We start from the raw sequence: 10,566 nt of genomic DNA on the forward strand, positions 1-10,566 counted from the left end.
TAAACCCATGATTGTGATTGAATGTTTGTTTGATCAATCGCATAGTTCTTGAGAGTCAGATGAACCAATTCTAAACTTGTTTGGAAGTGTGGAAAATCGGTTTCAAGGTTGTAAGTGTGAAAGCGAATTTACAAAGTAGGGATGCCGACATACTTTTGTGAATGTTTATTTCTTTAATTGTTCAAAGTTATTCCTTAATATCTAAAGGAAGAAAATCCCAGGATCGAAACATAAGTAAGTTAAGAATATTTTAATTAAGGTTATTAATTTCATTTTGTAGGGAAATATAAGAATTAGTAATGTGCATTTACTAATTAGATTTTTCGAGAGATTTCGATCATTATTTTTGGACAGAGCATTTCCAGGAATGGAAACCGAATTTGTGTTTTAATGAATATCTTGAGAATATTTTCGGTTTTGGAAATTCCTTGGTGTCCAAACTTCCTTGTCTATAAATACTTGAAGTTTTCTTTCCTAGAAAACTAATCCTTCGTAACAACAGACTTCCTCTTTGTTGTTGTTACTGGTGTAGCAGCCTATTCGGAGAGGAGAGTAACCTAATTAGACGAAATCTCTTACGGCCGCTCAGTTTAAAGTCTTTTCTGGGATTGAGAAGCTCTAGAGTGTACCGTTGGTGGGAAACTAGATAATTGTGGTTTATCTTTTGTTTTCATTGATTTGATTGACTAACTGTGGTTGAAATATGATTTCACCTAGTTTGTTTATACTTGAGAATTTTCTCTTCTGATATAAGATTCACTCAAAATAGTTCAGAGTTTCGACAGGGATCTTTAGACTTTTGTTAGTGCTAAAGATGATCTTGTAATAATCCATTGTTAACAGACTCTGTTTTGTGCGTGATTGATCACAAGAGATTCAAGTGATTGTGTGCAGGTTTTTATTGAAGATCTAAGAAGATTTGAAAACGAAGAATATATTGAAGATTTCTGATTTGTGGGTTCATAATCTTTGTTGTGCACAATACTTGTTTCGGTAAAAGAAGATCCAATTAATAATCGGTTTATCCTTGTGGTAGATTGATTGATTAATTGAGTAGATCGGCATCAACACAATTCTTTGGATTAAGAGTGTTGTTGGCTTAATCTTAAACGATTACTTCGGTAATTGAATATAAGATAGATCTAAGTACCTGAAGAAGGAGTTTATGTTGAGATAAACAGAAGAGCCTTTGTCCAACTCATATCACTTGGTTGGATAGAGTTGATACCAAGCATATTTGTTGTTCCTTTACTGTTTGGAACGAACCAAATGAATTGATCCAAGTACGTGACTTATTTACAAGTCGGAGGCGTGGGAATACAGACAGAACTGAATGAACTATAGGTTTAGTTGCTTGGTCTTAACTATACGAAGTTGGTGTAATTTTGTGTAGCGGCTTAATCCTGAGAGTATTCAATTCTGGAAAAGGTCCCGGAGTTTTTCTGCATTTGCGGTTTCCTCGATAACAAAATCTTGTTGTGTCATTTACTCTATATTTCCATATTATAATTGTTTTATTATAATTACAGTAAATTACACAAACGTTAATTCCTATTTACTTGATAAGTGAATCCTATTATGTTTGGTTAAGTCCGAACCTTTTTATCAAGTAACATACTTTGTTGTTGTATTGTCTCGATCTCGTATCCATAGATGATCACACGAACTGTGAACCGATTAGTTGTATTGTCTCGACTCAGTCCATAGACAATCAGTTTCGGAGAAAGGACTTATAGGCAGGAAATTTTTTAGCTTGAGGTATCTTTGGGTACCCTGCCTTTTCAGTATGTATGGTTAATACATTAATACATTTCATATACTTCATTGATGGTTTAATCTATTTATCTTCATGATCTCATAGAGATGTAGCTATAGTTGCAGGCATGTAGTTCAACTGTCTATTCTGAATCACCACATAGTGATAAAGTGTAACTAGGTATATTAAGGCTAGAATTTGCTAATTATTGTTCAATAAGTGCTCTCAAATTAGTTTCATCATTCTGGACATCCGAATTTAGTTGGCCATTTGGTATATTTATCTTCTTGTCTAGATAAAATATGATACAGTAATAAATATTTACCAAATCCTCTGCTCTTTGTGGATCAAGCTTGTTGCGCTTTGCATTATAAATTTGTGAATAAGGCGACCAATTTATCTTAACACTAGAAACAGTGCATGGTGGGTTCTTTAACCGATCCACCATGGAGCTGCATCTTTTTGTATCTCTATCTCTTTGAGAGACGCAATTTTCGAAGCCCTTAGTAAATCATATTGTTCTTTAATTGCTTTTCTATCTGTGGGGCATGTAAACGATCTCTCGAAGCAATTGTTTCTTCTATTTGATAACTCCTCGTCAGGATATAGAGGAACACGATTCAACCCACTTTCAGTTTATTGTTCGCTATAGAATTTTGGATTTAAACAATGACCCAAACATATTAGTGAATTGTTGCTCTCGTTCCATATTCGCACAAGAACAACATGTACTTCATCATAAAATGAATATGATCATATTTCAAGATCTATACCTTCACGTTCATATATCACCAGCCTTATCTTTTCAAACGTTATGTCCCACATGTTATATACCAACTGCAAAGATGATTTGTCGGTGTCTGTGATCCTTAAGAAATCAATTATTGGTGTAGTAAGATTGATCAAGTAACTTACATCAGTTTTTTCTTAACAACATCATCCCCTTGGTAATTTTTTCAATCTTGGTCCATTATCATAGACGACATAGTTATTCAACCAAACGGAACAACATAATCAGGTTAGTAGCAAATCTTGTTTCTCCATAACTCAGCAACTGTAGTGTAGCACACTTCTTGTAAATTTTTAAAGCTTTTGAGTTGTTAGCAACGAATATTTTAACTGATCTCGCTTGTTGTTAGAGAATTTCTCGATCGAACTCTCAAGTGTTGCTATCTCAAGCTTGTTTGTCAAGTTTAGTTGATCAAAACTATAAGTCTTGATTTCTAGTCTACTTATAGATGTGTCTCGAATTAGGATAAAATGTGTAGTTGAGATTAATTTAGATTTCACGGCGTTCATCGATTGAAGACGAAGATCTGCTGAGGACAACTTAGAGGAACTTCATCAACAAAAGGTATGTGGAGACTAAAACTTATCTATCACTCAGAAGTCTATTCTATTCTATCTCCTAATGAGACTAAGTCGTATAGCTATATAGACTTTTATATTATGCACATTTGATATTTCGAGCTGAGTTTAACTCGGTTATCTATTTCTCGAAATATGTGTTGGAAGCTTTTTGCTTTATCTATGTTCATCATATTCTTAACGAGTTTAGTTGGAAAAAAGTTATTTGTTGGAAACTAAATACTAAGTCAAAAGATGATCATGTGAAAATTGCCTTGAAACATCTCACATGATTTATGTGAGACAAACATTTGATGTCGACTCGGAAAGTTTCATATTGATCATTCGATCACTTGAAAATTACTTATAAGTTAATAGTTTGTGTAAGACAGCTATTGTCGTCTTCTAAGGATGTTTTAATGATTGAAATGGGAGTTTAGAACAATTAACCTTTGTCTAGATACATCACAGTATGCGTACCTAGTATGCAACCTGTTGCGGTATGATTCAGGTCCGGAAACCTTGTTTGCATACCTGGTATGCAAACATTTTTAACTGTTAAAGTCTGAGAACCAAGTTTGAATACCAGTATGTGAACGGTTCTACCTGAGTTAAGGTCCAGGATAGCAGTATGCATACCCTTTTGCAAACTGCTGGACAAGACCAAAGTCCGGAAGCTATAGTTTGCGTACCTGTTTGCAAACTTAGTGGTTAAAGTTCTAAAATCGGTTATGTATGTTTTTCATACTCATGAAAAAATACATTTATGAATTAAGGAATGCAATCTTTGCAAACTGTGGCTTAATGTTCATGAATTGATTCTTATGAATCAATATGATTTTGATTCAATTGGTTCATATATATTTCTGTGAAATAGTGAACAGTTGAACAACTCTATTTAAAACACAATGAGATTCATTTGATTATCTTTCATGAATGATTGATCATCATAGTTGGTCTAGAAGTGTTAGATGAATGTGGTTAAGACAAAAGTGTTCCTATGACTATCTTCAGCTAACTATTATTGAGCCAACTCAATATATACGTTTAGGTACGGTTTCCCATCTCTAAATAAAAGTATATTTCATTTGTGTGTAGCAAGCTAAGACCATATAACGGTGGAGAGATATTGCTTTGGTTTTAAGAAGACTTAGCTTGAATATTAAATCAGGTTTTCATCTGATGGTGAATATTGAATGCTTTGTTACTAAGCTACCTCAGCTTTGATCGAAAGCAAACCCTGATTTGAAAGACTATATAAGGGAAAACTCTAGCAACTGGAAAACCTAATTCCTGCACTTTCCTATGTTCTAGTTGCGACTTGAGTCGGTTCTCCTTTAACCTAGGTTTTTCCAAAACCATTATAGGTTTAATGACTTGAAGACTTCATTTGTGATTCCTGAAGCCAGACCCAACTATTTTCCCTGTAGTTGTGTGATCTGATCTTACTTGTTCTATCGTATTGAGTTTTATCTTCTCTAAGTTTTACTCGATATTTGTCTCCGATTGGTAAGATATAAAAAGTAATCACAAAGCTATTCGTCTCATTATTTGTGATTCTGCAATAACTTCTTTTACTACCATGTAGTTAAGTTATTATGAGGTGATTGATATTTCTAGGTTGCTCTTAGGGAGTATAAGACCGGATTATCAATTGGTTCATGTTCACCTTGATTTATCAAAAGACGGAACAAAACTCCATAGATACTTCTGTGGGAGACAGATTTATCTATCAAAATAGATTTATCTGTGGGAGACAGATTTGTTTATAAGTCTTCGACTTCGGGTCGTAGCAACTCTTGGTTGTGGGTGAGATCAGCTAAGGGAATCAAGTGCGTATAATCTGACGTGGTTCAAGTGGCGTAAGGAACGCAACTGTACCTTAATCGGTGTGAGACTTGGTTAGGGCTCAACTACATTCCAGTCTGAAGTTAACTTGTAGTAGGCTAGTGTCTGTAGCGGCTTAATACAATCTGGTGTTTAAATCTGGACTAGGTCACGAGGTTTTTCTGCATTTGTGGTTTCCTCGTTAACAAAATTTTTGGTGTATGTGTTATTTCTTTTCCGCATTATATTTTTATATAATTGAAATACTACAGGTTGTGCGTAGTTCAATTAATTGGTAAATCCGACCTTGATCGTTGGATAGTAATTGATTGGCACTTGGGAATTTGTCTTTGGTACCATCCAAGTTATTTCTCATATCAATCGGGCTCATAGATTTCTATCTGTTCGATTGCAGATTGTATTGAGAAATTGAGATATAACTCTTTGATATATTTCTTGGTTGAGCTCGATTTATAAGCTAGTGCTCTCATAATTATATTTGAGTTAGTCCATACAGATTGCCGAACGAATTATTGGGTGTGGTTGTTGAAAAAGCGGGGGTTTAATAACCACACCCAACAATTCGTTTGGAAATCTGAGAGGACTTACTCCAATACACTTTCTAGAAAATCAACTAGACAGTCAAACTCAATCTAAATAAAAGTATATCAAGAGTTTAATATCTCTAACTCTTAAATCAATCCGCAATCAGCAAATAGAAATATGCGATCTCGATTGAATATAAGAGGAGTTAACTTGAAAGGTACCAAAGACAAATGTTCAAGTGTCAACCAATGTAAATCAACAACTAAAGGTTGTATATTCTAATTGATTGATCTTAACGCACAACCTGTGATATTTCAATTATATAACAACATATAATGCAGACAAGAAATAACACAGACACCGGAATTTTGTTAACGAGGAAACTGCAAATGCAGAAAAACCCCGGGACCTAGTCCAGATTTAACACCACACTGTATTAATCTGCTACAGACACTAGCTTACTACCAATGAACTTCGGACTAGACTGTAGTTGAACCCTAATCAATCTCACAGTGATTCAAGGTATAGTTGTGTTTCTTACGTCTCTGATCCCAACAGGATACTAAGCACTTGATTCCCTTAGTTGATCTCACCCACAACCAAGAGTTGCTACGACCCAAAGTCAAAGACTTGATAAACAAATCTATCTCACACGGAAAAGTCCATAGGATTGAATAAATATGTCTCCCACAGAAATACCCAAGAGTTTTTGTTCCGTCTTTTGATAAATCAAGGTGAACGGGAACCAATTCATAAACCAGGCTTATATTCCCGAAGAACAGCTTAGTATTATCAATCACCACACAATAATCTAAATCGTATGATGGCGAAACTAGATATTGTGGAATCACAAACGATGAGACGAAGATGTTTGTGATCACGTTTTATCTTGCCTATCGGAGAAATTAATCTCGAGCAAATCTTAGAGAATATAATACTCAAACGATAGAATCGGGCAAGATCAGAACACGCAACTACAAGAGAAATAGTTAGGTCTGGCTTCACAATCCCGATGAAGTCTTTCAAGTCGTTAACCTACAAGGTTTAGGAAAACCTAAGGTTAAAGGAGAATCGACTCTAGATTATGCAACTAGTAACACACATGAGGTGTGGGGATTAGGTTTCCCAGTTGCTAGAGTTCTCCTTTTTATAGTTTTCAAATTAGGATTTGCAATCCAAGTTACCTTGATAACAAAGCATTCAATATTCACCGTTAGATGAAAAACCTGATTCAACCAAGCTAATATCTTTCAACCGTCAGATGGAACTTAGCTTGTTACACACAAATGAAGTGTACCCTCATTTAGGTTTATGAACCGTACCCAAACGTGTACACCCATGTTGGCTCAACAATGGTCAACCGAAGTTAGCCATATGATAACTGTCATATCAACCATATTCATCTTATCCATAACTAGTTCGAATGACTCAAATGAAACTAGTTAAAGAGTCGTTTAATTGTTATATTCTCATAGAAGTATACAAGAACACAATCGAATCAATTCATGAACATTATAGACACGGTTTGCAAAGATTGTGTAAGGATCCTCAAGCTCGTCAACGCTATTAGACCAGTCAAGTGACGAATTAGTCGATTACGACTCGAGTAGTTTAACACGAACGTTAATTAACAAAATTTAATCTAACAACAATCTAACTACGAAACTAGTAACGTTGAATAGGTCTCAGAAGTTGTGTGGAATGGACTACTCGAACGTGTCGTTCGGATTGCGGAGGAAGAAGATATCATTGGAAGCGTGTGAAGGGAAAGGTCATTTGGTGGTTTAGCCGACCCGGCTTCCCTTATCCATTGAGGAGTGTCCCATTAACCAGAATTAGTCTAATCTACCCCGGACCGAGAAGATAACTTCGTTTATTTCTTTCTTCTTTCTTCATCTTTTCTCTTCTTCTCATCTCTTCCTCTGTTCGAAACCAAGAGATGGTTTTGAGATACGACTTGAGTGAATTAATTGTTGAGAGAGAGCAGATTAAGTAGAAGATGTTGATGATGTTGTGACTGATTGAACATGAGATAAAGAAGATGATGATGATTATGTTAATCTGAGAAGATCAAATTAGGGTTTGTAAGAAATTCTGAGAAGATTTAGAGGATGAAATTGAGGGTATAAAGGAGACATAAGAGACGGGTTTGAATTGAATTAGAGTTTAAGTTTGATGAAAAGCTTGGGAATCCATAGTTAGGTTTTGAATTGGAAGCCGAGGTTAGTTTGATGAAAAGCTTGGGAAACCAGGGTTTGTCTGAGTTGCAGCTTGAAGAATTAAACTAAATTGTTAGATGGGTTTGTTTAATTGAAGTTTAGAATTGCTTAATTGTTGGATTTTAATTCCTTGGGTTAGGGTTCTTGTAAGAACAGAGGTTTAAGATTCATGGGTTCGAAATTTATATGAAGAAAATGAATTTGACAGTTTAGGGTTATGAAGAAATCAAGGTAGAAGATTAAGCAGAGGGTGAATCATCTCTTTCAATCATTTTGGGATTTAGTCTAAGAACAAAGAAGGGATTGAATTCAAGTTGGTTGAAAGAAGCTTCTTTGAGGTAATTGTTCTCCGAGTTGATTCAATAAAGTTATTTATTTTATTGATTGAGTATATGCAGTTGGTAATTGAATTAAGGATGGTTGGGTGTTTGAGTAGATGTTGTATGAATGGGGACTACATGTAGTGGTTGTGTTATTAATTTTGTTGTGGTATGCAGAGGAGGAATTGGAGGTTTGTTCTGGCTCACAGGGAGTTGTGATGGAATTGGTGGAGGTATTTACAGGCTGTAATGAAGTAGAATGATTACAGATGTTGGTAAGAAATCATAGAAGATGAAATTGAGTTTATGTTGGTGTTGTTGATTGAGTTGCAGATTAGTGGGGTTGATAGTTTGAGGCAGTGGTGTGTCAATGTATTGTAAATTATAAATGTTACAGACTGATCTGAGTGAACCCTGAGATAGTATTGCAGGATAGTGATGAAGCTGCAGATGTTACTCAATGAAGAACTGAAATGAAATGGATATGATGGGTATGTGTGTGTGTTGTATGAATGGTAATAGTTTTAGAATATCATATTGAGAATGGTATTAATGTTGTAAGGGTTGTATTCGGAGCTGAAATGTGTGTGTGTTTGGAACTTAGAAGTACAGACGTAGAAGTGATTGGATTGTAGATTTAGAGTGGCTGGTGCTATGTAGATTGTTGATAAGCATTATAGCTGGAGTTGTAACTACAGAGATGAAATGAGAGTTGTAAGGTGTTTTTCAGGTGCAGCTATAGAGTGGGTTGAAGTTTAGGTGGTGGGTTTGATCATGGGATGGACGTTATAGAAGTATATCTAGAGATGAAGTTGCAGTTAGATATTAAAAAGGTGTTAGTTGTATCCAGAGATAGAGTTAGAGTTGGAATGGTGGGTGGGTGGAGTGAACTGAAATGAGATATTTGTATGACTGTGTTGTAAAAATGAAAGTTAGATGAGCTGTGGAGTTGAATCTGTGCATTGGGAGGCTTGCTACTGCTTTAGCAGGTAAACAGATTTTGAAGTTGTAATTGTAATTATGAAGTTTACTTGGATTCAATGTACTGTTGTATTGTTATGTTTAGTCTGGTAAAATTAGAAAATGATGTTACTAGGAGTTACACTTGCAGGTAGAATATCTAGTGTGCGGTGCAGGCCATGCACCATGATGGTGCATTAGAACCCTTTTGGCATGTGCTTTGGTTTCATCCTTGAACCTTTCTGTTAGTGTGTCTGAGTCGGTTAATTTGACTGAGTTGAGATGTGTTGACTCACTGAATTCCCTGTGTTGACCTGAGTTGATTCGTGTAACCAAATCGTTGACCACTTGACCATTGACCCTGGACTCTGACCTGACGTTGACTGTTAGTTGACCTCATTGACTGTTAGTGGACCAGATATACCAGGCCTTAGTTTAATGGGTTGGCTTAGTTGTTTTCGGCTTTATGCCAGAATTCTCAATTAGTGTTATTGGACCCTTATGGTCCGAATTAGACTTTGGTTTCTTTTAGAATGATTTTTTATTGACCATGGTTTTTTTGAGGGGACCATGGTTTTATTAGGCCACCTTCCCTATTTCCTTATAGTTATGAGGGGTGTCCTAAAGCGTTGAAATTACTAACCTACCCTTAACCTAATTTAATTTAAAACCAACCGAATAACCACCTATATATATATAACCACCACCTCCTCCCACCACCACCGCCGATTACCACCACCACCACCTCCGATTATCACCACCACAAACCATCGATTACCACCACCACCTCCACCTCCGATTACCACCGCCACCAACCACCACCACCTCTATATATATAGCTTAATTTAAAACATTAACAAAGATATTCTCACAAACCCATTATTTGGTATTCATTTTTGGTTGAATAAATGAGAAGTAATCATCAAAATGAGTTGAAAATGGAAGTTGCGGAGAGTTTTAATGGAGGGTTTTTTTCAGAGAAAAGTTCGGTTACGTCGCAAAAAACAAGTCTCAACAGAACTTTTAGTTCGGTTACGTCGCAAAATGTTCGGTTTCGTCGCAAAAAGTTCGGTTATGACGAATTAATTTTTTCTTAACCGAACTCAGAGTTCAGTTGATTCGCAAAAGATACTTTTAACCGAACTCCTTGTGTTAAAACAACACAAGTCCATAAGTTCGGTTCCTTCGCAAAATAAGGATATCACCGAACTTTAGTTTACGAAAATAATGAGAAGTCCAAAAGTTCGGTTCGTTCGCAAAAATATTAAGTTTTCTTTGTAACCGAACTCTACTTTTGAAACTTCGTAACCGAACTCTACCTAATTCGCCAAGAAATAAATTTCGTAGTAACCGAACGTTTGCCTAATTGCATATATGCATATATAAGCCCAATTCGGTTGATTTGCAAAATATGTTAAAGTTTGCGAACCAACCGAACTTCTAACACTAGGTTACTTTTAACCTGCAGTTCGGTTGGGAACTTGGTTGCGTTGAAGTTTGCGAATTAACCGAACATACCTCTGTAAATCTTATTACTAAAGTTCGGCTACTTGCGTGTTTGAAGAAAGAAACCGAACTCTGTGTTCGGTTA

The 10,566-nt window shown here is 35.7% G+C and overlaps 1 long non-coding RNA gene across 1 annotated transcript; it reads left to right on the top strand.

Annotated features, from left to right (window-relative positions):
* The first annotated feature begins 7,257 nt into the window (after positions 1-7,257).
* On the top strand, positions 7,258-9,080 carry LOC113358335. Its single transcript, XR_003364498.1, has 2 exons — positions 7,258-8,033; positions 8,193-9,080. It is a non-coding gene; the product is annotated as an uncharacterized LOC113358335 (long non-coding RNA).
* Positions 9,081-10,566: the final 1,486 nt, after the last annotated feature.

Source organism: Papaver somniferum, chromosome 3 (genome assembly GCF_003573695.1).
Source record: "Papaver somniferum cultivar HN1 chromosome 3, ASM357369v1, whole genome shotgun sequence".
Lineage (NCBI taxonomy): Eukaryota > Viridiplantae > Streptophyta > Magnoliopsida > Ranunculales > Papaveraceae > Papaver > Papaver somniferum.